Source organism: Dermacentor silvarum, chromosome 7 (assembly GCF_013339745.2).
Source record: "Dermacentor silvarum isolate Dsil-2018 chromosome 7, BIME_Dsil_1.4, whole genome shotgun sequence".
Taxonomy (NCBI): Eukaryota; Metazoa; Arthropoda; class Arachnida; order Ixodida; family Ixodidae; genus Dermacentor; species Dermacentor silvarum.
The window spans coordinates 81,037,549-81,064,985 of record NC_051160.1 but is presented as its reverse complement, the minus strand read 5'-3'; the positions used below and the strand labels follow the sequence as shown (position 1 = coordinate 81,064,985).

At 46.4% G+C, this 27,437-nt stretch overlaps 1 long non-coding RNA gene across 1 annotated transcript; it reads right to left on the bottom strand.

Moving 5' to 3' along the window:
* Positions 1-162: 162 nt before the first annotated feature.
* Positions 163-21,731, bottom strand: LOC125946522 (uncharacterized). Its single transcript, XR_007467640.1, has 3 exons — positions 21,652-21,731; positions 14,126-14,203; positions 163-398 (listed from the first exon to the last, which is right to left on the bottom strand). It is a non-coding gene; the product is annotated as an uncharacterized LOC125946522 (long non-coding RNA).
* Between the last annotated feature and the right edge of the window lie 5,706 nt (positions 21,732-27,437).

The window sequence follows — 27,437 nt, the reverse complement described above, 5'->3', positions numbered from 1 at the left end:
GGTGGACCGTTAGGTTGATAGAGTTCAAATGTTGCGTGTCGCTGAAAATCGCGCTTATATGCCTTTGATATTGGTGTAGGATTGGTATTACGCCACAATATAATGCACGAATTATTGACGCAAGTAAATCTTTATTTTCTGTTGATTACAATACCTGGATAACCCACTTGCTTTTAAGTATTATTAATGTTGACCAGTTATTTTCTTCATTAGTTCGTAATTTGACGAATGGCTACGATTAATGAGATGTATATTACTGCACTTTCCCTGAAAGCGCTGGTTTTTGTCCTTCTTGCAGTACGTTTTCAGCGCTTCTTCGCAGCCTCTGTATTCTCCAGTTTTTTCGTACTGAGCCCTTAGTTTTTCTTCCCACACGTGGAGTTCGTGCTCTGTTTTACCTGTTGTAAAAGAAGAAATAAAGGGTCAACCAGATAGTGACGCCAAATAAGACAAGGTTGACGTACACGGTGGTTTAAATGAATCGAATATTAAATGTTATGTTTTTCTAATTTGTCTGATTTTTAAGTTCACTATTAACTTATCCGGAAGTTCAATCACATTGTATTTCACGCGAAAATAATCTGCGCAGCCACGCATCCCTGTTCTGCATTCTGCCGCTCTAGGGCCTACCAACCCTGCTCGACGTGCTACTGGTCTTGTTGGTCAGGATAACATTAACGCGTTTGGGTGACACGTGCTTCGGGAGTTTGGGCCATCTTCTTGTCGTTGCTGGCGCGCGCTTTGGCGGGACCAGCTTCACGCGTTTAGGTACTCTCACTAACCCGTCGAGCAGGTGCCGCCTTTGCGCGCTTGCGTTTCCTCCATTCAATAGAGTGTTTTAGTTGAACGTCTTTACGGTCCGCTCCGCTCAGAGTTGCCCCGCTAAGCCACAGTGGAGCGACGGGTGATTTTCACGTTTTAGTTATGCGTGTAGCGTAGCGGAGCGGACCTTTTGTAGTTGCAGCGCCCTCTGGCCAAATTCACCGTAGTGAAACAAAATAAAACAAACCGTCTTGTCACTTTCACAAAGTTATGCGAGTATATATAAGTGATTTGTTCATGAAGTATGTACAGACGGGTGCTTGTAATGCGTTACCGGTCCATTTTATCGAGTGGAAGATGAAGCGTCAACTTGGTGAACGCCACGTGATAGCCAGCGAGTATTCATTTCGATTCCAATCGAATCCTTTGTGACGCCAATTCACTGGCGACGTTTTTGTTAGCAGTGCTGTTCACTTTACTTCCTTAAAGAATCAGTTGGAGGTGTAATACACAAGCTATTCGCGCTCGCACGACTAGTGCCTCGATGCAAGGTGCTTTGATGCACGTGCGAGAGAGGGCGCGTGCATCGACCACCATCGCTATAGCGAAAGACGGCAGCAACGCTCCGCGCTCCACTGAGGCAGCTTGTAAGCGGACCGTGTTTCTCGCTCCGCTAGCCCGCTTGCGGCTAAGCGGAGGGCGCACGCGCAATCGTGCTTCCACTCTGCTAAGCAGCTAAGCGGAGCGTAAAAACGCTAAACTAAAACTGTCTAATGTCGGCTGCTGTCTTGCGATGCGGTGGCTTTCTGCCGTTACGAACGCCCTACACTGTGAATTTCATGCCAGGGAGCTCTAGTTTCTCCGACCCAGCTGTATTTCCATCGCAATCATGGTTATTATCTATTGACATCTCCTTGGAAACGGGGTGGTGAAAATAGACAACAATACAACATGCATGCGACTACCTGCATACGCACAGTTCTTATCATATCACGTATCACTGTAACGTACTATCCACCAAGCAAAAAAAAAAAGCTCTCCAATCGCAAGTTTATTCAAACAGCTACACCCGGAACTGCATTCCGCTGTGCAAGGATATTGCCTGTGCACATTTCGAACCTTCGGCAGTGCTGCAAATGACCCATGAGATGGAGTATAGCGTGCGTGAGCTCGATGGCGTAAGTGCCCGAAATCGGACATTTCGCGCCATCGGGCGTAGGGCGCGGTACTTAGGTTCGTTTAGGTTACACACGGCAGATGACGCAAACGACACAGGGAGTCGCATCCTTACCCACCTAAAAGGGGTTTACAGCTAAATACACTCCTTTTCTATATCCTTAGTTGCTGACTATTGCTGCATGTTTTTGGCATGCAAAGACATCACTTGATACCATTTTAATGTTACTGTGACATCTGCGAGTCCCTTAACCGACACTTTTTTTAGGAAGAGGTTTCGAGATAGCAAGACAAAATTTACAATATCGGGGATGCCCAACCGATCGGCATAGCTTCAAATACGCAATGTGCGTTATGAGATATCAAAATTGATGCATTCATTTGTTTGTTAGTTTGAAGTTTATTGAATACTTAGTGCAGATACAAAGGTATCTTTGTACAAAAGTACAAAAGTATTTAGTGCGACCTGCTTCCTAAGTTCTCGCCCATATTGTAGCTATTCGCGACTCCAAGTCATCGCTCGCCAGCTAGCGGCAGCGCCGAGAACCAGGTTAGGTTTGAAGCGAAAGAGTGCTTCCTATCAAGGTTTACTTTCGTTTAGCCAGGTGGTTTAATTAATTACAGTGATGTGCGCTTAAGCGTCCTTTGGTTTTGTTAGTTTAGTTTTCTGCCCCAATATTAGAGTTACCAATGCTTTAAACGTCTAGAATATTCTCGCTAATCTACTTTTGTCCACAGGCACTGTAGCAGGAACGATAATTAGCTAGGAAGGCCTGAAGTTGATCTTGACACATGTTATATGCCGGGAAGCGAGATATTGTTTATAGAGCATCCTTTTGTTTAGCGGTGTGGGCAGAAGATGCTGCTTTCCCACTCAGCGTGGTGAGTTCTCAGTTTGTTCGCTCAGAATAAATTCAGTGGAAATTGCAAACAGCACTCGTTCCAGATTTGGAGCGTTCGGCCTGCACACACCGATGCTAGTTTGCTTTCCGACACAGCCCACATAGATAAATTCTATTACAACTAGTTCAATTGGTTTCGAAACCATGCATTTACACCAGTAAGGTGACATTGCTCAAAAGGAAACCCTCGCTAAATTTCGAACACCTGTTGAAAAAAAAACTTGACTGTCATGGTTGTTATTCGCTTCTCACGTTTCACCGGAGTTTGTGGGTGTATGCTGTATTCCCAAGCCTGGACCCTACATCGAACACTGCGTACTGCGAGCAAGAACAAGCGCCACTAATGAGGCACAGACTAACTTATGACACGGATAAGCGAGCGGAAGGGAAAGCTGCACCCCGACTAAAAAACGGAACTCTTATTTGTTTTTCTTCCAAGACACACTGACCAGGTAACTTTACAGTTTTGAGCCTCGTTATATCAGTGCATAATATGCGTATTTAGTGCCTGAAAGCGCAACAGACATTAAGGCCGATATACATGTATATTGAGGGATGCTGTTTGAGTGTCCTTGATATACTGCAACACCAACCGCAGTGCGGAGTTGCTTCCATGAAGGTCGAAAGCAGTCAAGTTTCATAAGTGTAGTCGTGGAGAAACGCTGCGAACAGTTGCACCTTTTGGAAAGGCCCACTACGCACATCGCTACGCAACCTCCTACTTCCTTGAAGAAAGAATCATTGTCCATAAAAAATCTGATGTGGCTCGCTAGGCAGTCCGGACGTTTGCACATGTGTTTCGTCGCGGAAATCTTTGCGAGAGATCAAAATAATGTGATAGACAGCAAGGAATTTTTAGGCTTGGAGCTCCTGGAGTCGACGCCAGAAAGAAGAAACTTGAGCACAGCACCAAGCAACAGAGCCGCCGTGACCCTGGGTGTCGTAGCCCTCTTTGTTTATTGGCGCAGTTTTGCGAGTATAAGTGACGGATTCCGGAATTCCTAATTTTGGACTGATTCCTTTATGGTTTCAGTCTAGCGGGTGAGGTTTAGCAGCTTGTCAAGCTCAACGCTCACATTTCCGGGTAATTCCAAAGTTTGAAAGAAAGCTTACAGCCATGTGTAGTGCACAGGCTTTACAACTATTTACTCAGGCATGCAAGATGACCTTCGTCCGAGTGTTTTATCATACTTAGAGGCGCTTTGTATTGAATGGCCAGGTGTATCTTAAAGTTTGATTTTAATCATATTATTCATTTTATTCTCTTCTTCTTTCTGGGGTTTTACGTGCCAAAACCAGTTCTGATTATGAGGCACGCCGTAGTGGAGGGCTCCGGATTAATTTTGACCACCTGGGGTTCTTTAACGTGCACTACAACGCAAGCACACGGGCGTTTTTGCATTTCGCCTCCATCGAAATGCGGCCACCGCGGCCGGGATTCGATCCCGCGACCTTGTGCTCAGCAGCGCAACGCCTTAGCTAACTGAGCTACCGCGGCGGGTATTATTCATTTTATTGAACGTTACCTTGTGAACGTCGGGGTCGTCAGCGAGGCACTTCAATGTATACACGCAGTCACGCCCAAAGAGCTAAACCAGTTCCGGCAGAATAACAGTGTTTATCATGAGTGTATATTCAACGAAAAAGGCAAGGAATGCTTGCGCAGTTGCCCGCTTGTAGGTGGAAACATGCTTGCAATATAGCAGAATAGTTTAATGTGGCTGACAGTGTGGACAGGATTTTTCTGCTTTATATTGCTTCACGTAGCGTGCGAACAATGACGGGACTCAGGGCCACGCCGACACCACGATAAGTGCTACCGCTATAGGGCATCACACGCTCGAATAAATTACAAGAAACGCTTAACCTTGCACTCGGCCGCGCATCGCTTGAAACAGCGAAGTTGGGCGATCGTTTTCCAGAATTTTCCGGAAGGGCGCGCGAACTTTTCATCTTATAACTCATGAAGATTATAATTTCTTTTCGCGCGTCTCCGACTTACGGCCGTCACTGCGCGTTGCATAGCGCAACTTGCAACACCGACACCGCGTTCGAATGCCGACACCGCGTTCCAGGAGACCCGCTCCGTGAATGCGTCTCTCTCTCTCTCGCTCTCGCAGCGCGCAAAACCCCCTCACCACACAGACGAGTACGAACGCACCAGCTGTGGACGAAGACGACGATGCTCGAACGCAATCATATGGTTCGCATGAATGCATGTTCTGCAAGCGTGGCTGTATAGTCTATTTTTAGCGATGTTCGATCGCTAAAAATAGACAAATAACCTTTTCTCTGCACCTATGTATCGAAAGCCGTATCTGTCTCTATTTCGGCAAGATGTTCTTGGCCGTGTTCGTCGAATGTGTAAAACCCCAGCAGCGAAAACATTTTTCTTTCAGCGGCACACTTCCACCCTGCCAGTTAAAACATGGCTTCATGAAAAAAGAATTATATGTACCGTGGAATACAAATTGTAGACTTTGTAGCCAACCTGAGACAGTAGAATATTGCTTTATTCTTTGTCGTGATGCATTTTATTTTTGGGACATTTTGCAAAGAACTATCAAAAAAGAATTTCCTCTCACACGTTACGGTATCCGCTTGCTTCCTTTAAAAAAGACAATCAGTAATGCACCATATGATTTGTTTATGTTATTAGTACTGTATTCACTATGGAGAAGCCGAATGATCTACAGACATGCCTAGCCACCCCGCTCGATAAGGTCTGTCTTTCGAGAAGAGGCTGCTCAAGTGCGGAGTGTGGTTGCAACCTTTGACCCCGTTCCTGAATGGATTTCGTGTCTGGGCGCTTGTGTTTGTTTACCCGATTTTTCAACTTTCATCGGACTGCCCAGCGTGTGTGAATTTGTTTTTCATGTGTGTATATACGTAACGCAACTAATTTCCGCATATAAATACTAATATTTCCATGCAATAAAGAAAAGAAAGTGGTTCTATAGTCTATTGGTTACTACGCTCGCTTTGGGACCGGGGGTACGCGGGTTCGAATCACGCCTCGGCAACAGAGCTTTTTTTTTATTTCTTGGTAGTTTCTCGATACGCACCACGAACCACAAATTGCGGCTGGCTTAAAGAGCTTCGCTGTTACAAAAGAATGACCTTGCGAAATGCAGTCTCATGAAGTCCGGATGGAATCGAGTAATAATTATTCATGACAGTGACAATAGGTAGTTCCATGTTACGGAGCATAAATATGAGATGATGATGGCAGTGGAGAAGCATGTGGCCGGCGTCGTGAATGTCATGAGGCGACGCACATATATGTTCGCAGAAGGCGAGAGATGTAAATATTATTTGCCAATATGAATAATTTACCGAATCGGTCGATAAGGACGATATATATATATATATATATATATATGTGTGTGTGTGTGTGTGTATAGGGTGTTTCAGCAACCACCTTTAAAAGTTTTGAAAGGTTGCCGGTAGCAAATAGCATGATTGTGATTCATGAGTTGGTCTATTCGAAGAGGCGGACATTACTTGAACAAAAAATTGAAATTCATAGAGGACTAATTCACAGCAATTCCCGAATAAGGTTTTTAACTAATTACATTTTGGCCCATAGTGCAATTTACAAATTCTAGGCGTGGAGTTCGCAAGGTGGATCCACTTGGAACTAATTCTCAGGATGACACCGGTGTCGAGATATAAATTTGTGAACTTTGCGGTGAAATGAATTGGTGTTTCAGTTGCTTTTGTGCGTGGAACGATTTTGCGAATGGAACGACAGTGCATTTCTCCGCAAAGTTTGGGAATTAATATATCGAAACTGGTGTCATCCTGAGAACTTGTTACAAGTACATCAGCTTTGCGAACTCAACGGCTAGAATTTGTAAACTGCAATATGGGCCATAAGTTAAGTAGCTAAAAACCTAATTAGAGACTTTTTGCTGATTATTCAATTATGCATTTCTATGTTTGGCAAGTAATGTTCGCCTCTTCGAGTACACCAGCTCATTAACTAAAATTGTGCTGCCTGCCGCCGGAAACCTTTAACAATGTTTGATAATGTTCGCTGAAACAGCCGGTATTTTCAAAGCGACCTTTCCGAGCGTGTTTGGCCAGCAAGAAAGAAACAGTAGGCAGACAAAGGAAGTTTTAAAAGTACGACGCCACTGTTTTCTCAATGAACTAGACGTTTTTAACTCGAATGGTTACCAGGCAGGAAACACTCGTATGAATTCAGGACGTGTTATGCCGCTTCTCGATGCATGCGTCCGTGAAGTAATAGTTTCAATATCGGGCTTCTGTAGTAGAGATCCTCTTTTCGAGTCCTGCTGTCGGGCAATTGTAACAATGTTGTTGATGTGAGACTATTATTTTCCCCATTACGCAAAAATCCATCCACGTCGGCGGCGTGACCGAAGGATGGTACCAAAAATCTCCCATGGCGCATATAGTAAAAGCACGTCAGAAATGGTCGAATCAACATCACATTTTTCAGGGTGGTTCCTATTGCGCACGGGTGTTGTATTTGGTCGTTTGAACGAGTCGCGCGGGCGCCACCACTCGAGCCGTACTCGAGCGAAGAGAAGTACGAACTGGGCTCGCTCTGTAACGATTCTATGTAACGATCTTCTATGTATCGCTATGCAGTGGCGCACCGACGGGGGGGGGGGGGGGGGGGGGGGATTCGGGGGTTGTAACCCCCCCTGAGACCGACTTAACCCCCCCTTTTGTTTAACCCCCTTTCTTTCCTTACGCATTTGAATGCTGCAACTAAGATGCAGGACGCGCAATCGTCTGCACACTCGCAAAGAGCACATTTTTTGACAATTTCCCGTGAAATAATCGAAATTAGTGCTGTTTAGATGGTATTGGCAAACTGTCAACCCCCCCCTGGCAGAGCTCCTGGGTGCGCTACTGTCGCTATGTGACGATAATCGTAACAGATTATTTGTCATTATGTTGAGCTCTCACTGCAAATAGTGGCTCACAAGTTTCGCGTACATTCCAATGTCTTATACCTTCTAACTTAACACTAATTAGATTAGTATGGGTGCCCGGTCACAAAGGATTAGTTATCAATGAATTAGCTGACAGCTTAGCGATAGCTGCCCTTAGTGGTCCAATCCTTCCGATTCTTCCCGTATCAGGTTACATAACCGCGGCTAGGTTCAGGAGAGGGGCAGTCATGCAAGAGTCCTGGAACCTGCCATTACCAATCTAACTTATTATGGACAGCTGTTATTTCCTTGGAACAGAAAATTCTGCCATAATAGAAAACTTGAAGTCCTCTTCACCCAATTCAGATGTCGCATTCCTACATTAAACTTTTATCTGCATCGATTTGGTCTGGCGCTCTCCTCCTTGTGCTCATACTGTGGTGAAGACGAAACAATAGAACACTTCTTCCTATCATGCCACCGTTTTTCCTCATTAAGAAAACACGCTTTAGAAAAAAAATTCACAGTGCTGGATTGAATATTACGATACCCAATATTCTATCTTTTGGTGCCTCTTCTCTCGGACATTGTCATAGGAATATTGGTGCAGCTGTTGTAAGGTATATAATTGAATCAGGATGATTTCTTTGCTAAACTCTTACATTTAATATGAATAAATTACTTTAGTCATTCAAAAATTTTCAAAAGTGATCCTTATTAGACTCCGATAAATGTTTTCCTTCAATCACCCGATTCTTGGTCAATCCCCTATAGTATGTACGAGCCACTCTCGAAGGCCAGCAAGCAAGCAAGCTCGCTCTGTGAACCCAACCGGTCAGCGTTGCAACCGCTGCTGCAAACAAAGTAATTTAATGGTTTTGAAAGAAAAATTTGGTACTATTTCGGTCTGGCTGGGAATCGAATCCGGGCCTCTGGCGTGCGAGACGAGCGCACTTCCCCAACGCTGCGGCGGCTCCACGGCTCTGGCTGACTAAAGGTGCGTATAGTGCGTGCGTCATTGCACAAGTTTCATCGCAGTAATCTGGCTGACTAATGGTTTAACCAAAGCGACTTAAGATGCTTTCGCATTCTCACACGTAAGCTATCTTAAGTGTCTCTCACACAGTACTTTGTTACTGATGACAAGTTTACAAAGTCAAGAAGTCGTTTGAAGCCAGAAGGAAGAACTTTAGGCAAATCCATGTACTACGCATCCTTCTAATGCTGGGGCACCCATAGTCATTAGCGCAACAGTTCCCACTAGTAGTTCCAGTATGAAACTCTATGGCCCAAACAATTATAATTTTCTAGACACGCAACCGATTGCCATCTGGGGACCTGCATCGCATCCATCATAGGCACGAAAATAATTTCTGTTTGAGTTCATTGCATGTTTTACTTTGAATCTGAAAATTCTATCACTACGTCGCGCCCTAAGACACTGCTCAGTGACGAGAAAGGGAGACGTGAGAATGTGGCGAGGAAACGTATAGGATACGCAACCCTTACGGAACCGCAGCTACAAGGCAGTCGAGAGCTTGTGCGGCCATGGGTATGCTACGCAACAAAGACATAAATGCATCCGCAACAGGCAACGAACGGGTTGGAGCGCAGGCGTGCGCATCGGAGGGCAATAATGCAACTCAAGATTGTAGGTGAAAATTAATTTACATGGAAGATCGTCATAGTGTGAGTGGTAATCTTTAACGTTGCTAATCTCTTAAAATACGGCAGTCTTGGTTTCAAAGGTGTAGTATAAGATTTATAAGTAATGATTCCAAAGAATGCTACACATCACGTGAAAACTCCCCAGGGGGTGTTTCCGCAACAATGTTTATCACATATGTATGGCAATAACACAAAAATGTAAAAAAAAATATCTGTTTCAAGCTTCCAAGACACGCGTCACTTTCAACGTAAAAGTGGGAGATTTCAAATGAGATACCCCTTGTAGAAGTTTATTTTCAATGAAATCTACGCTGCACACGTGATGCAGATCACCGCCGCTCACGTGATGTAAGTTGATTGGTCAGTTTGTTTACCTAAATGGGCGGAGGGAGGGGAATAGTGTACAGTGAACAGCGAATGAAACACGAGATGCATGGAGCGCGTGGCTGTCGCCGCTCATTTGAGCCTGCGGTGAGCGCTGGGTTATTGATGTGGGAAAAATGTAGTAACAACGCGTCAAAAAGACTCTGGATTTTATTACACGAGTATACCACAATTCATCAGGTCGGTATCGGCCACGTATGATGGAACTGAGTGCGGCCACGCGGGCCCTACCTTGAAAGCGATCTGCGATGGGTAGAGAGTCTAGGCCTGCCGAGGTCTGATAGCTTCGTATGTGCTCTGCTTTTGCCACTTCGCGTTAAAGCGAGAGGCAGCACGAAGGTCAATTCGCTCGCTACTGCTGCCACTCTCCCTAACGCTTGCGTCTTCACAGCTTGTGTCGGTGGTCATCGAGTGAGATGTGTTCATGTTCGCATGTGCGTGCGTGGCACCATGCTTGGTAATTTAGTTAGCAAACGAATGCTTACAACTTTAAATGACCGATAAAGCTACTATTCTTACTTATATCGCTGTCTTATAATTTGCTTTAGCAATCGATAGCAAATTTGGGTTAAACTTTGTGCGAAACTGACATTTTCTTGCGTTTGCACGTGATCCGAAAGCTGAAGGACGAAACATAGTGTACGAAGCTCGAGATCGCGAGAGAGTATGATGGCGCCCAAGTAAACAGAGCAGCTCCCTTTACTAGCCATTATACGCCAAATCTTGCACTCCACTCTATAAAAAATATACTTGCTTAACGTGCGCTCAATAAAATATGTATACTCTTTATAATTCCGGCAATAACAAGCGTTATCAAACATAGACGCTTGCTACGTCAGAGGTACGTCAGAGGTACGACGTCCTGTTCACATAGGTTTATCGGGAAGCGTTGCGCGTACAAGCGGACAAACACAGGAAAAAAGACGTAAACGGATAGAGCGCAAACTATCAACTGGTTTTTTATTTGTGTAGAAGCCACAATATATAGACTGCTTTGACACGTGCCACAAAAAGGAAGGGGGGGGGGGGAATGGGAGAAAGAGGGGGAGGGTTGCAAATCAAGCCCACCTCAATTCAACAGCAGCTGCGCAGAAAATTATGTTCCCCTTGATACAGGTTAACAGAGGTGTCACTTATGCAAGTATCGCCTTTTTTCTTAATATAAAAAGCTTCTAAAAGTTCTCGGGCAGTTTTGTCGTTACTCCTGCCTAAAACTTTAATGCTATGAAACATAGGCTCACAACCTTTGCATGCAATGCAATGAGCGGGCAAGTGCGCTCCTTCTCTTTTTTCTAATTGACAAGGCATGCTCCCCCGCGCGTTCATTCAGGCAAGCGGTTGCGAAGTGAAGCATGCCGAACCGTACGAGAAGTGTGCTACGGGCGTCGTTTACCAAATCCCGCTCAAATGTGGACGGGTATATGTTGGAAATTGGAAATTCTATTGGTAATTATTTTGGTGAATATTTTATACACTACTGAAAGCAAGCTAATGGGTATATAATTCTTCAATTCTTCAACGTCTCCCTTCTTATGGATCAGTATAAGGTTGGCGTTCTTCCAGCTCTCTGGTACACTTGAAGTCGTGACGCATTGCGTATAAAGTGCGGCAAGTGTTTCAAGCATGATATCTCCTCCATCTTTGATTGAGTCGACTGTTACTCCACCTTTTACTGCCACTTACCCTTGCAAGGCCCTTCTAACTTCATCGCTAGTTATAGAAAGGACCTCTGTATCCTCTTCATCACTACTTCAACTGAAGGTAGTGTGGCTGCTCTGGGTACTGCATAGGTCAGAATAGAATTTTCCTGCTGCTTTTACCATATCATCAAAAGTGCTAGTGACATTAACCCGCTTATCTTTCACTGCACACATCTTGCCTTGTCCTATGCCAAGTTTTCATTTCACTGATTTCAGGCTGCGGCCATTTTTTTTCTGCTTCCCAATCTTTCCCACGTTATAATTTCGAATATCCCTCACTTTCTTCTTGTTGATCAGTTTTGAGAGCTTAGTGAATTCTATCTGATCTCTTCAGTTGGTCACTTTCATGCTTCGTAGTTTTAAAGATAGGCTTACATAATGCCTTTGATGCAAGATGCCAGGAACCAAGTACCGGAAGTTTTTTGAGCTAGATGGCGAAGCTTTCTAAGCTTTGGCCTGCAATTTGTTGTGAGAGAAGTCGAGGTTGCCTAACTAAGCATGAAATACCCTTGATAAATTGCTCCATGGGTGCGGTTTGTGCCATCGCCATGTCATGCCGAAAAGTGAATATCAACCCAATCGAAGGTCGTGTGCACAATCCTTAAGGGAGCGTCCGCAAAAATTAAGAAGACAACGGCGAACATACGTTGGCTCGTGTTAATGCGTATGCTTGGCAAGTACGTTTCTCCGAGGGTACCATTCTGCGCAGGAGCAGCAACGTTCCTTCTAGACTTTCATTCGAAACCTATTTAGAGCGCAGCTCTTAGGCGCGTGTTTTTACGGCGAGCGTCGGCGTCTTCCTCGTAACTGAGCCAACGAGCACAGCGAAGGGTGAGAGCGAACGCGGAGCGCAGTGAAGGATGAAAAAAAAGGGGGCGAGAGCGAAGACAGCGCGAGTAGGGAAGTGGTGGAGGAGGGTGCACTAGAAGCATGTTTATCCATAACAACAGAGATCATTATACAAGTGAGCCATCAGTCGCACTGTTTAACTCAGATTTCAACTGCTTGCCCAACAGTATTTGACTTGGACGTGTTCTCCTTGCTATATGTCTGCATTTTTATTGTGGACATGCGTGACCAAATGTATGTATGAAACCCTTCCCGCTGGTCAACAGTTGTGAGTGGCGCTTGGCTTTTTGTTCCCTTCCTGTGCGCGATTTTCTTTTTGTTTCGCTAATTCTGCTCAGCCAGGGCACTAGTCCTCGTGACTTGCAATTTCGAAATTTCAGTTTTGAGGGCACGTGTGTATAGCTCAGATGTCCTCATTAGGAATTCCTATTCCGAAAGGACTCCTCACGTGGATATACGGTTAGATTCACTGAAAATAATGTAGTGTGTGGCACTCATTTAGTATGGTGCTCCCATGTTTTCAGGCGTATGTAAACTCAGTCAGACTAGCGAAAGCTCCATCTCACTCGGATTCACTCAGAGTCACACCCTGTCCTCGACTCACAGAAAATCACTCCCACTTGGGTTCACGTCGACTCACTCAGCCTCTGATTGACAGCTTTTTGACTCAGCTACATTCGGTCAGACTGAAATCTCCGCCTACGCGAACTCATCTCGAGTCACTCAGAGTCTCAGACTAAGAATGACACCCGTAGGACCCACTCGAGCTCACTCATACTAGCACTTACGGGTTGCTATGAGTCTGAACGAGCCAACTAATGACTGAGTCAGTCAACATATTGCTATGGAGCCTGTTGCTGTTGCAGTAAATCATGTCAGAGTTGGATTTGAAGCACTCGGGGATTATGGTCATTTGTGTTGTGGGGAGATATTTTATTGAGGCTTTCCGGCTTTTATTGCGATAGCAATTATATGGACACTCAAAAGCAGATTTCTGCCGTCGGCGTCGCCGTCGCCGTCGCCGTGAGGTTCCGTATGACGTGAATAGAGATGAAATCGTCGCCGCGCGCCGAACGCTGTATGTGCGAGTGAAAGGGAGCGAGGGACGCGCGCTTTCACGGGGAGTGAACGCACGGCGGAGAACAAACGCGCGTTCTGCGCTGTGCTCCCTTAAGGGCTGCAGAAGTAGGCGTCTCTTTCCTCCTCTACAATCACCATATATGTAGAGCAAACGTGCCTTCTTCCGACGCGCGAAAGGCCGTGGCGGAGGGGGGGAGGAGGAGGGAAGGGAGGCGACGTTTATCTGCGGCACCAAGTGCCTATTTATATCAGAGGCTCCGGCAACAGTCACCAACGCCGCACGCATTTTGAGCGAACGCGGGCAAAACGCCGACGGCGTCGACAACAGTTCTGCGTGTTGCCGGTGTCCTGCATGTCCAAGTTTATACAGCTGATAAAGCTGCTATCATTACTCCGTATAGCTCTCTTCTAGTTTGCTATCGCAATTGATGCTTCGCCTTTCAGGTGAAACTGCGACAACTTTTTTCCTGCAGGCAACATAGAAGAGAGGAGGAATACAGACAGATTACTTGCACAATGAATACAAAAACGCCAGACGGCCGCTTGGCTTTGCTTCTCAAGTATGCTCGGGTATGGTGAGGACATTTCTTGTGCTGTACTTTTTATTTATGGGATAGGTGGAATCTGCAACATTCGAGTTTCTCTGTGCTATTTAAAAGCACTGCTACGTTGTAACTGGAAAGATTACACTTACCATTCTTTTCGAACCTGAAAATTCCGCATTTCTGATTGTCATCCCAATATTCTAGCGTTTTCTTGATTTTCTGGTTGTCTGCAAAGAAATTGGTTGTCCAAATAAAACACCACAGTCTTTCAATGCACTGTAATGACGTCCTAGCCACAATCTAATGTAGTTCTCCGCTTTCAAACTGCTAATGTATCGCAATACCTGTAACAAAGGATGAATAATAAGAGGCGCGTAAGGTGGCAGCCTAATGTTATATGGGAACGGGGCGTGGGACGGTCGGTAGCAATTGCGATCAAAGCAGGTGGTAAACTTGAGCACATAACGAGAATGCGAAGTTACGATAGTTGGTTGACTGACCTCCCGAGAAAGAAAAAAAAAAAAGAATCCGCCAAAGAACGAACGAAAAAAAAACTATACAGGCACTGTTATTTTGTCGCAAAATGCTACATGCAATGTGGGGAAAAGTCCATTCAAATTATGTATAAACAGTTCTATGTTGTTTAAATGCAAGTCCTTGTTTGCATCTTTTGTCAGCTATATTATATGATAGGCACATAGTTTTATTCACTTTGACCGGACTCGGCGCATATCTGTACTTGGGTAATGTCTAAGAACAATTAGGCTGCCTCTATGACGTCCTGCGTGGCCTGGAGTTCAAGTAGAGAAGTGTCAGACACATCCATTGAATAATTCTTATTTACCCGTTCATTTATTCAGTCACCTACTTTGTGGAAATCTGCTTTGTTTCTTTCTGTACTGCATATATAAGACATCCTTATGCAAGTAACTCGTCCAGAAATGTAAATATTTGAAGGAAGCTCACAAGAGCTGAATGCCTCTACTAAAAGTGTGACGTCGACAACCAAGCAAACCCTGTACAATAAGATGTAGGTAGAATATACAGAATAGGCTAGCTGACTGGATCGACTTATATTTTTTGCAAATATAAAAATAAATACACGTGATTTTCGCTTCGCGAAAAGAGTGCATGACACACCTCAGAAACCGTCATGTTGTAGTGAAGGCTTTGGAACCTACTCAGTGAAAATGAAATTGTAAAGAACGTGGAGTTGTCATCGCAGGAATTGAGACAGATTTTTGGTTGAGCTCGCGTGATACGCATTGCAACATTGTTTCAAGCCGAAATCTTAGATGCATCAATAATGTGTCATTCGTTTACTCATTGTGTCTCTGTATTCACTGTTATCCCATAATAATTATTTTGCCGGCCAATTCCTAAGACATTCGTTTGAGATGCGTGGGTGTTAAAGTCTGCATAATGTGCTCTTCAAATGGAACACATCATAAATTAAGCCTTTTGAATATGAAAAGTAGAGGTTGTGCGTTTTAGTACACAGTCGAGTGCCGTTCATCCTGGTGAGGAATTACAAACCATACTCCCCTCCGACGCAAGCGCACAGGTAATTGGAGCATCGTAATGCAGCCTCTTGAGAGCACATTATAGCCTACGCCAGCCGTACACTTTCTCCAGCTGAGCGGAACTACACCATCACGGAGCAAGAGTGCCTGGCTATCGTTTGGTCGATTCAGAAATTTCGCCCATACCTTCACGGCCGTCACGACTGCAATGCACCGCTTGACACATGCTCTGGTCATGCAACCGAACGAAAGAAAATTTAGCCGAGGATCGGGACAGGTTAAAAGCAGCGATTCGCAGGCCGGAACTGACCGAGCAACTATGGGCTGTCCAGCAAGCCCACGAAGCGGCTAAAAGGCTCTGCCTGCCGGTCCCAACGTGGGAGCAGCCAACTTTGTGAGGCACTTCACAACTTGCAGGACCAAATAAATGTTTTCCTTCCTTCCTTCCTTCCTTCCTTCCTTCACCATCGTCACCAACCACCATGCTCTGTTTTGGCTGTCATCAATGAAAAACATGTCAGGAGGCTTAGAACGCTGGATATTCCGCTTGCAAGAATATGACTTTACAATAACCCACAAGTCTGGCAAAAGTCATCACGACGCAGACGCATTGTCTCGCTGCCCACTCTCGCTCTTTCCCGGTAACGCGCCGTCGTCATCCCCATCACGTCGTTCCGATGCTACGCCTGCCTCACACCAGCTCTCGATAACGCCCGTGGACCAAGTTACGCTTTCATCGCGCTCTGATTTAATCTTGCTTCGGCGCGCTGACTCCTATTGTCGAACTCACATCGATGGCCTTAGTGGCTTCGCCGAACCACCCCACAGCCGCTTGCAACGCCAACTTCGACAATTCCGCCTTCAAGGTGGCGTGCTACACCGCCATGTTTAGCACCCAACATGTCACCGGTATGTCCCAGTTCTACCTCGCTCCCTTCGCCTGCGAGTATTAGGCCCGGATTCAGAAATGCTCCTAACCTTAGACCGTTTCCCTACCTTACGCAAGGAGTCCTTCATGCTACCTAAACGTTAGGCGCCTTCAGAAGGCCATCGCGAATTCTAAAAGCTTCCTTTTACCTTCCCTGCGGAAGGAGCGCCTGAGTAAAGTCCCTAGATATTTTTTTTGCTTAAAATCTAGGGACTTTACGCCTCACCAAAGCAAGTGGAACGTTACAGGCTTCTGGTTTTGAGATTACTTACGAAAATATGCAAAATATTTCTAATGAATTGCCAAAGTAAACTTCCGGTGCTGTTAGAATTGCATTTCTACTACTATATCAGGGCATAAATACCATTTCTTTCATCAATGACGTAAAATAGCTCAAAAATAATGCACATGTCAGGAAAGCAAGCTCAGCCTAGCAACTTTGGCAGCATCTGACAGTTCGGTCGGTTCGTCAGGCGTCGCTTTCTTTTTCTTTTTGGCCTGCATTTTGTTTCGTGCGTGTGTGTGTGTGTGTGTGTGTGTGTGTGTGTGTGTGTGTGTGTGTGTGTGTGTGTGTGTGTGTGTGCATTTGCCATTCCGGGCAAAACTTATTTCACGGAGGAAGAAAAATTGGCTGTGGCTTAACTGAGTTATGCCTGGGTGTGCGTAGCTAGAGGCACGGTTAATCTTATTGTTTAACTTGGTTCTCTCTACGGTTACGTCTTTTTCATTTAGCTTCGTACGTCTGAATGTTTAGGTTTGTTTGTTACCTCTCGTTAAGTTATGGTTATATTAAAGACTAGACATTATTAAATGGTAACGTATTTATTGTGAAAGTCTTCATCTTGTTGTTTCTCAATTGCCACAAAGACGGCCCGATGGTCGGTGAGGCGGGAGGATAAGGGGTTGTCGTCCAGTGGCTTGAACACGTTTCTGGTGCTATCCTCATCTGAATCCACTCGCCTGGCCACTTCGTACTTACGACGCTTCTCGAGGCGTGCGGCTCGTTCTTCCTCCGTCTCTTCTGCGCCGTCTACACCGGGGCTTTTAATGGGTATATAAGTACAATCTATGCACCCAGTAACCCCGGGGAATCCTGCAATGGCATAGAACCTAGTCATGACTGACCTTGCTTCACTGGCGTTTGGCAGCCGAACGTACTTGGGATACAGACGTAGGCATATCAGCTGTGTCTTATCTCAAATCCATCGGCATATAGAGGGTTGGGATACACACACAAGGTCCCCTACCACAGTTTGCATGGCACCCGTTCCGTAAAAACGCAGTGCGATGAGGACCTTCAACAGAGCAGGTAGCGGCGCTCCTCTGTTGTCAGAATTACAAAGCAGTTGCAGCTCTGTCAGTATGGTTTCAACAGCTCGCTTAGAAAAACGATACCGGGCTAGAAACTCCACTTCGTTGTAGTGTTCCAGTGGATGCTGCCGGTCAATCACATGCCGGACTGGAGTCAACGGCGGAGGCTTGCACACAGTCCCGTAAAAAAGGGTCATTTGCACGTCGAAGAAACCTTTCATAGCTTTCGAAGCTATCGTCTTCGGATAAATATCGCAAGGCCGTCATTCTCGGCGCTCGCTTTTCACAGAAAAACAGAATCACAAAAGAAATGGCACAAAGCGCAGTCTGCGGAACCAAACTGCACGTCAATACACGGCGGCTGGCTACCGCGGCGTTGGCTGCGCACGGCACCTGTCCAAGCCGATCGTACCGCGTGCGAAGTCCTGCGGAGAAGCATGCGTTCAGGTAGAGGAGCGCGGTTAGGAAGCATGAAGGTAGCATGCCGGCTCCCTAAGCGCAAGGAAGCACCAAGGAGGCCTTAACTTAGTGCCCCTTAGTAAGGGACGTTCCAGAATTGACGCCAGGTCGCCTTACAGCGTGTAAGACGTCCTTAGCAAGGAAAGGAGTGTTTTAGAATCCGGGCCTAAGAGGCATTTCACGACGACGTATCGGCTGGCCACTTAGGCTTCCACAAGACTTACGACCGCATCAAGACCCGCTGCTTCTGGCCTGGTCTATCCACGACGGTGTCCAAATACGTTGCCTCTTGTGCCTCATGTCAGCACCGCAAACGCTCGACATCCCCTCCTGCCGGTTTACTACAACGTCTCCCTTGCCCGGAAGCACCTTTTGAATTTGTTGGCATTGATTTATATGGTCCTTTGCCTTTGAAACCCTCCGGTCACCGCTGGATTGTCAATTTGGTCAACCATTGAACAAGATATGCCCGCACTGCCCCTCTGCGATGCGGTACCGCTTCTGAGGTCGTCGACTTTTTCTTACGCTCCATCGTCTTGCGCCACGGGGCTCCTAGCGCTCTTCTGAGTGACCGCAAAAAGCGTTTCTTTCCCAAGTTCTCGAGGAAGTTCTTCTGGCGGCTGATATCGTGCACAAATCTACTTCTACCGAGGATCCGCAAACCAGCGGCCTCACTGAGCACTTCCACTGTACGCTGCCTGACATGATTTCCATGTTCCTCCGTCCTAACCACACTGACTGGGATAAAATTGTTCCTTTTGTGACATTCGCATATAATACTGCCATTCAATGGACTACCGGCTACAGCCTTTTTTCCTTGCGTATGGACGATCACCTTCCACCATATTCAATAGAGAATTCTTTTAGCTCCTTGTTCGCCTAATACGTCCCTTCTAGTAGATTTGCTGCCCGAGTTGCAGATTGCCGTCAAATCTCCCGGCAAACCACAGAAGCTATCCTAGCTGAGCGCAAATGTCACTGCGAAAACAAACACCGCGACCTTCGCTTTCACCCAAGAGACCAAGTCCTGCTTTGAACTCCAGACGGCACTCCAGGCCTCTGTAAGAAGTTCCTTCAATGCTACATTGGCCAATACATCATTGTGCAACAAACATCTGCAGTGAACTATCGCGTGTGCCGAGTACACTTCATCACTGACCGGCGCCGACGTATAATACCTAAATTGTGCACGTCTCGCTGATGAAGCTCTTCACTCCCCGTTTAGGTGATCTCTAATCTGCGCCCCGGCTGGCCGCTTCGATGACGGGGTGAAGTTAGTGTAAGCACTGTTAACGTACTTCGTCGTCGTCATTTGGTCACAGGCATCATCATCAACCCGTTTCTTCTACTTCTTCGGCGTGAGCTGGGGCGTTTCCTTCTTGGAATAAGAAGTGCTGGACAGCATGGTCGGTCTCGGGATTATATATATATATATATATATATATATATATATATATATATATATATATATATATGTGTGTGTGTGTGTGTGTGTGTGTGTGTGTGTGTGTGTACGTATACAACGGTTGGCATGTATCATAATCAAGTGGTGGTTTTGGCGCGTAAGACGCCAGAATTTAAATGAATACCACGGTTATATGGTATACCTGAATGCAATTCATGTATGATGTATGCTTACCGATTAATATGGGTGCGCGAACTTCTTTCTGGCGGAATGCAAAAAATAATTCCAAATTTAAAAGCATAACATATTATGTAGGCTGATGTGCACTGCTAAACCACAAACACCACTTATTGGAAATGCATGTTATATTGAATGGATTCTTCGATTACCTGGATGATCTATTATTTCGGTGTGTATGACGATTTTGGGTGTGTGCGCATTTCTACAAATCCTGCAGAATACCGGTATATACAAAAGATGTATAAATGATTAACTATATTCAGGTGTGTGGTAATGTGACACAAGGTGATTAGACTAAACAGCTGTTTTTGTAGATATACGGATAACATTTATTTACCAACTTTAGAATCCGCGGCCTTTTGTATATTTTTCACTTTGTTATTGTCATATACACGTTCCTATTACAGAATCACCTGCTGGGTATGTACCACTGGGTAGGCGTTTCGCGTGAGAGGGAGAACGGTGTCAAGGCAGCAACCGGCGTTATGTGAGCCTTTGGCATTTGCACATATGTGGTGGAAACAAAGCGGATCACGTGTGTACACGAGCTATGAACGCAATAAAACTCCACCTTTACGTTTCACACTTCAGCACTCACAGACCTCTCCTCCTTGTTATTCTACACACGCTATCTTTCCAACACAGATAATCCGCCATAGAATCATGTGATGACACACCCTTAATCGTAAGCCACTTCTATTCACGAAATTACTAAAATTTCTACGCCCTAATAACTCAGAATTTACTATAACTCATAATTAACAGAATATACCTTCGCGCAGAAACTTGAAAACATTACTTGTACTAAAGAAAGTGTAACTTCAATCGTTTTATGTTTTGCTTGATGAGGTAATTAAGAAAACGTTTACCTAAGTTATCACTTTAGCTTCATATATAATTCTTTAGACGTATCTAGAAGGCCCATGAGTGCTCAAAGAACCGAAATAAGCCCATAAGCGAACGGTTCCCTTACTGACACGGATCCGCAGCTTCAAGCATGTGCCCGTCCCAGGCCCGATATCATCTGGCGCGGACTCGCCCCAGGCCCACCAAAAGCACTTTACAGGGCCATGCTCAGCCAGCAGTGCGAGCCGGGTCTGGACTTTCTGGAAGGCCCTGGCCTATGAAGCGTTCTGCTTTGGAAACCTGTGGCTCTCGTTGTAAGTAAACAAAAACGCAAGAGAAACGGGATTCGCTATAATAATAATCATATTATTATTAATAATATTATTAATTTCCATTAATACAACTGTGATGGAGGGGGTGAGAATAAAAGCGACGCGACTATCCCCTTGACTAGGTTCTCCCCTCTAGTATATATCCCGCAGAGGCTGGAGAGCAATATAACTAACTGGTAAATAACCTGGTAAATGTATATATACACCTAAATTACAGCAAGAAAAAATAAATAGGAAACATACATGAAATACGTTCGAGAACATTTGTTTTGAAATAGCGATCAGAGCAGATAAGTAGTGTAGCGGATGTAGATATACTAGGCCCGTAGCCAGGAATTTCATTCGAGGGGGAGGGGGGGCACTTACTGAAGGCCTTGACTATTTGAGGAAAGCACCTATTTTGCTGGAATTATTTTCGGCAAAGCATGGCGAGATCGAGATTTCAGGGGGGGGGGGGGGGGGGGGCTAGCTTCCCCTCCCCCTCTGGCTACGGGCCTGAGATAGACTGATGTTGGTTGCCCTAAAATGTTCTAAGAGTTTCAAGACTGAATGTCAATTTCGCGGAGGCGCGCGATTGTAATATTTGTGCGTTCAATGCCTACATAAGCGATTTATCTAATAGGTACGGTACCTGATATCCCATTCGTATCAGTAGTGGGGACTTCCATGATTTCCTTTCCATTTTCTATTCGCGCTTGCCCAGAATAAGCTCTTTGAGATCTGTAAACAGAAATTTTCAGCAATTTACAAGTAGTTTCCTTAATGGTGGTTTACTCACATTCGGGACACTTATGAATTCCCCTACATCATTAGGATGCAAAGTTCAGGAATTCTCACATAGCGTGATCTGACGATATGCAGAAGTAATGCTTGCTAACCTCATTTCGTAATTCCGCCTTCCAATCCCTAAGGAAGAAATGGTGCACTTTTGTAACGCACACAAGCATTCAATTACTTAACTGTAAGTAAATTGATTTGGACGTTTACTAAGTTTTAGGAAAGTCGGATAGGAAAAGTTATCTATTAGAACGAAAGTACATGTTTGATTACAAACGAACATATGTAATTTTTATGCATTCATTCTAGATGTCTTTTCAATAGGTTTACCAGCTTTAGATCATTTTATTGCGGGAACTATATAGAGAAGGGGGGCGGTGCTTCGTAAATGGAGGATATTCCCGCAATTTCCTCAGCTACCGGCGAGAACTGGCGTAGCCGATTCCCGCCGCATGTGAAAGAGAGCAGGCGCTGGGGTTCGACTGCTGCGGCGTTGTGGCGTGATCGTGAGCGCCGAGATTTGATTGGTGGTGCGGATGCGTTCGACAGGGCTCACTTTCATGCCGGACCTAAATTGCCCTGGTTACATCCGAAGTGTAAGATGATCTCACCAATAGCCACTTCTAGTTCTGAGAAGAATTTTTATTAGATGGCCCCGGGCAAACCAGAAATCACCGAACAAAAGGGCTAAAGCCGAAAGAAACCGTGTACCACAACAATGCTGGTGCACCGCGAGGTCAGACTGACCCTTTAAATAGCCGATAGCTCGCCTCTGGAGCACATCTTTCTCTGGCCATGCCTCGGTTTTCTGACTGACTGAATATACTTTATGAAACCAGCAAGATGTGCTGGCTAGGCCTAGGGCTCCCACGCGGGGACGTCAAGGTGTTGCCTATTCGCCGCCTCGTAGGCTTGCTGGGTCGCCCAGAGTTGGTCGTCGAGGTTGGAGCTACGCGGGGCAACGTGCCATCTCGACGAGAAAGTCGTGGGCTTAGTATCGGGGTATGGTTGTGTACAGTCCCAAAGCATGTGTGGCATGGCTGGCTGTGTCTTGCAGATATGGCACACGGAATTGGGGTAAATGTATGGGTAGATCTTGCGGGAACGGTGTAACGAGGGGCAGGTATTGGTTTGTAGTATGCAAAAAGTTGTAGCCTGCGCTCGGGATAGCTTGTTGTGTGGGCCGGGGAAAGTTATACGCTCTAAGTAGAAGGATTTCACAAGATCATTGTAGCATGTCAGGCGATTTTTACCCGTGGACGCAGCCTCCCCGTCTCCTGCACGGTTGACGAGCCCTCGCGCTAGGGAGTGGGTAACCTCGTTGAGGTTGGGGAGGTGCGGGTGGATGGTGCCTACATGATCTGGGTACCAGACGAGTGTAACCAGGGGTGCTATGCAGGATGCGAAGAGTTTGGCGAAACTCGGGATCTTGACGAGCTATAGCGACACCCCAAGATGAAAGAACAAATGGTAACAAGACAAAGTTTGTCCGTCGGCACGCCTCCAGTTTCATTGGTTTATCTAGATTCACTCTGGGTGGCTATCATCTCTTGGGCGTTGCCATATGGGCTGTCGACACACTGGGGCTCACGTGATCCTACGGTCGGTGCATGGTCGTGCATTCTTTCACTTGTTTGTCATTCCACTGAGTGCATTACAGGCACAAGCAAGTTACAAAATAAATGCATTTAGTACAATAATATTAGTCACATTTGTGTGAGTTATAAGCATTTTAAAGTTTAAAAGATGTACACTGAATGTGTATTAGACTATTTTGTAGTTTAATACGTTTCGCGTTATACTACGAGGGTACGCTCACCCTCCTCTTTTTTCGTCTGGATTGGAGGCGTGGCTCGCTACGTACTTGCGCTAGCATTTCCGAGCACCGATAGGTGTGCGCTTGCTTTTCTCACTGGGGTTTCAACAGATCGCTCGTTGGTCTTTCTCTTTCCTCTGGATTGGATTGGTGTGGCTCGCTACGTGCTTGCGCTCCCATTTCCGAGCAGAGATTGGTGTGCGGCTGGTTTTCACACTGGGCTTTTAACAGATCGCTCGTTGCTCCCGCTCAAGAAAGGCTGCGAGTAGGGTGCCTCGCGCGCGCGTAGGGGCACCCCAGGTGCCCCAGCTGCGAGACGAAGTGAGCATCAGGTAGCGCCTTACCGTGTACTCATACAAGGGTTAGAAAACTACGCTTTATTTTCTTTTGCTTTGTGATGCACCTTCACACTGGGAAGCGTCGATCGATGGCTTCTATCAGCCGCAAGAAGGACTCTTTATACTGGGTAGCCCGAGTGATCCGTGGTTTCTAACAAACGCAAGAGAGGGTCTTTGCAGCGCACGTGGCCGTTGAGTGCCACCACATCCATCCCAGGTGGGACTCCAGCATCGGTGCAGTTACCCTGTACTCATCGCTGACGAGGTGGCGTTTCACTTGTTGACAATAACTTTCTATTTTTTTGCGTGTGAACGCCCGTGATGGGGTCCACAAAGTTCACGCTGTGGTTGACTATTTCACAATGCAGATTGACGCATAGCCCCGTTAGTATCCACTAAATTTAGGATATATTTGTATGCTGCCAATTCGTCACTATGAATAATGGTCCCCGGTTGAACATTGGCTGCAATAATGGCGCCTAGCGTCGCCGCCTTTCGTCGGTCGACTTTCAATGTCGCAGCACCCCTCTGGTCGCGCAAGACATGCCGAACACCCATGGGCTACCATCTTTAACACCGTCGTAATTTTGACTGCTCGGCGGAAAGTTGTCGCCCGACATTAGGCGGTCTCGATTGTGCTTTTGCTCGCCGCGAAGCAGGCACTCGTCAATTTGCGCTATCTACCCGGGGCCATCGAGTGGAGGTTGCGCCAGCAGCTCGTCTCTCGCGAACTTACGGCGGTAGTTCCTCCAGTCGGTGAAGGCGTGCTCCGATAGAGGAAACAAGTTGCCGGTCATCTCCTTCAACAGGCATATGTCTACGCTTTGGCTCACGCAGTACGTGAGCCAAATCATTTGCCGCCTGGAGAGGTGGTCGTTGGGACGGCCGAGGCTGCCCGTCTTGGCGAAGCAACTTCCTTCAACCTCTCTGCCCCTGCAGTGCAGCGGTACCCTGTGACTGCGAAAACTGATTTCGGCAGCTGTTGCACCGGAAGGCAGCCCGGCGTCCATTCTGAGCCTTCCAATATAATGTGACCACTTCACCTGCGCAGGTTGGTTGGTCCGGGTTGAAACCCAGGGCCGTGATTTTGTATCGATGCCTTATGACTGATTATATACTATCATCCACCGCTCACGGCAGGCTGATCCCGTTGATAACGCGAGCGGGCAGTCGCTCTGACCACTGACAAAGCGCGATAAGCTCAAAAAGGCATTATTACCGGAAAGGCATCGCTACAAAATCCCGGCCCAGGTGCTCGCAAGCGCCCCAGTACTCCGATGACGACGCGTGACCTGGCCTGGGGCGGGGGCGCGGTGGACGAGCAGCGCTTGAAATAGGAGAGCCGAAGCGATCGCACGAACTTTTCCTCTGCAGTCTAGTCACACCACTCTGTGCTCGGAAAGCATAATTTGCCCGCCATGCTGTCTCCGCAGACGACGGCCTTCGCCTAACTCCTCACACTCCCAGCGCACTGACAAAACGTTTTGGAAAGGCAAAAATGACGCGAAACTCTACGTCGGTCATGTAGGTGATTGGGTCCAGACGGTCATATTGACGCTTACTGCTGCTGGATGCGATGACGCAGGCTACTGCTGCCACCGCCATGTTCACGAGTTCAACTCGAGGGGGGTTTCGCGATGTACTAGTTTAGCACGAGTTCGCCTGTCAATCAAAACCATAGGTCACGCCCCGCGCGAGGCATGCAACTCTTGTGCGCGCCCACCATGGTTGGGCCACGCCCAACTTATTTTTCGGCAGCAGCAACGTGGTGCGGAACTGAGAGGCATTAACAATCTTGACCGGCGAAATAAAACACGCACAACGCATTGTCATCTGTGATGTACTGAGCACCACTATAAAAAACAAAGCGTCGACTTTCGCTGGCTTATTGCATATATCTTCTTGGGCTGTGATGGCCCCACAACAAGGTTCATTGCCTGCATTGTGGTGACGTAGCGCACAGCAAATAATTATCGGCAGGTCACTGTAGCTGCTTGCAAGGCGTCGATGCGCCGCGGTGGACGACGATCCTGAGCAGTGCGTAGTGTTTTCCAAGGACAACGTATCGCAGCTGTCATTTTCGATGGCTGCTCTGTCATAAGTGATGTATCGGAGCCGCAGTGTCGCAAACAGGGTTAGCGGTCAGCGAAAACACATCCAGTGCGATGGCATTTCTTCATCACAAGCACGGCACACAAAACAATTGCAACACCTTCCTGCGTTTGAAGTCTAATTTCCTAACTACACACAAGAGCCCTCACCCGCCAAAATGCGATTGCTGCGCTGTCGTTACGGTATCCATCTGCGATCGCTGTTAGCTCAGCAGCAGAGGCAATCGGCAAGCACATTGGAGTGAACAACACACTCAAATTCTGCGTACATGCGCACGGAGGCACCTTCACTGGGCAAGCGGTGACAAGCGATAAATTCTGTCGCTGGCAGCACGCTCTTGGCAATGCAACGCGGAGACTTCGCGCATGCAGATAAGCTGGTGCATTTTCATAGTGCTGCGTCACTACGGACCCTGAAATACCGCACAGCAATTTTGCAGCGACAGCCGTTGCCCCCGTCTCTATGGCTAGAGTGTCGTTTCAGTTGGTAAAGCGGCTGCCTTAATAGCTGCCTCAGTGAAAGCACCTTCGGTGAACAGCCATGCCGCAGAGCGTCGTTGCCATTCCCCTAATAGACAGGGAATGGACAAATCATTGTCATGACTGACTTTATGCGTCATTATCGTATCGATTTTAACGAGAATAGCACTGCAGCGCCCCTGGCGGCTGCTCACCGTATGAATTCCCTCGTCTAGAATGTATCTGCTGTAAGCTTTCGCCTCACTGTCGCCACTCGCGGCAAAAAAGTGCAAAATTTAATCATTCATTCGATGTCCGTTTGTCATGACAAATTTATAGAATTCAAAACGAAAAACCGATACTTTAAGAAATAAAATGTTTGTTATTTTATTTGTTGTGTTTCAATGTATTCGATTGAGGGAAAGTGTAGGTGCAAGAATGCACCGCATGTGCCCCTTTTCGCATTCGACGGAGGATAGAAAGATAATTCTCGAAAGAGGAGGCCCGCCCTTGACGCACCCGGGAAAGGCGTGGCAAGCGGCTCACGACAAGTGTGCAGATACACAGCGGGACAGTGATGGTATTGCTAAATTGCGATAATACGTTGATAACAATGAGCGGCGCTGGCGCCTTTTGTAGCGCAGTCCTCTGTGCTTGAAGCGCGGAAGCACTGTGCTGCGCAGGGTGCGATCATGTTGTCATACGCGGAATTATGTCGACATTTCTTTTTGCCTGCTGTTTTTGCAGGTTCCTTGCTATATCCGTTCACTGACTGCGATATACCAAACTCGGGTAAAACTCGTGCGAACGAGAAACTCGGCGCATCCTGCATAGCACCCCTGATGGTCGGTTGAGCGGGGTGCTTGTTGCAAGATGCGCAAGGCTTGGTGTGAGATAAGGCCGATGATGTAATTGA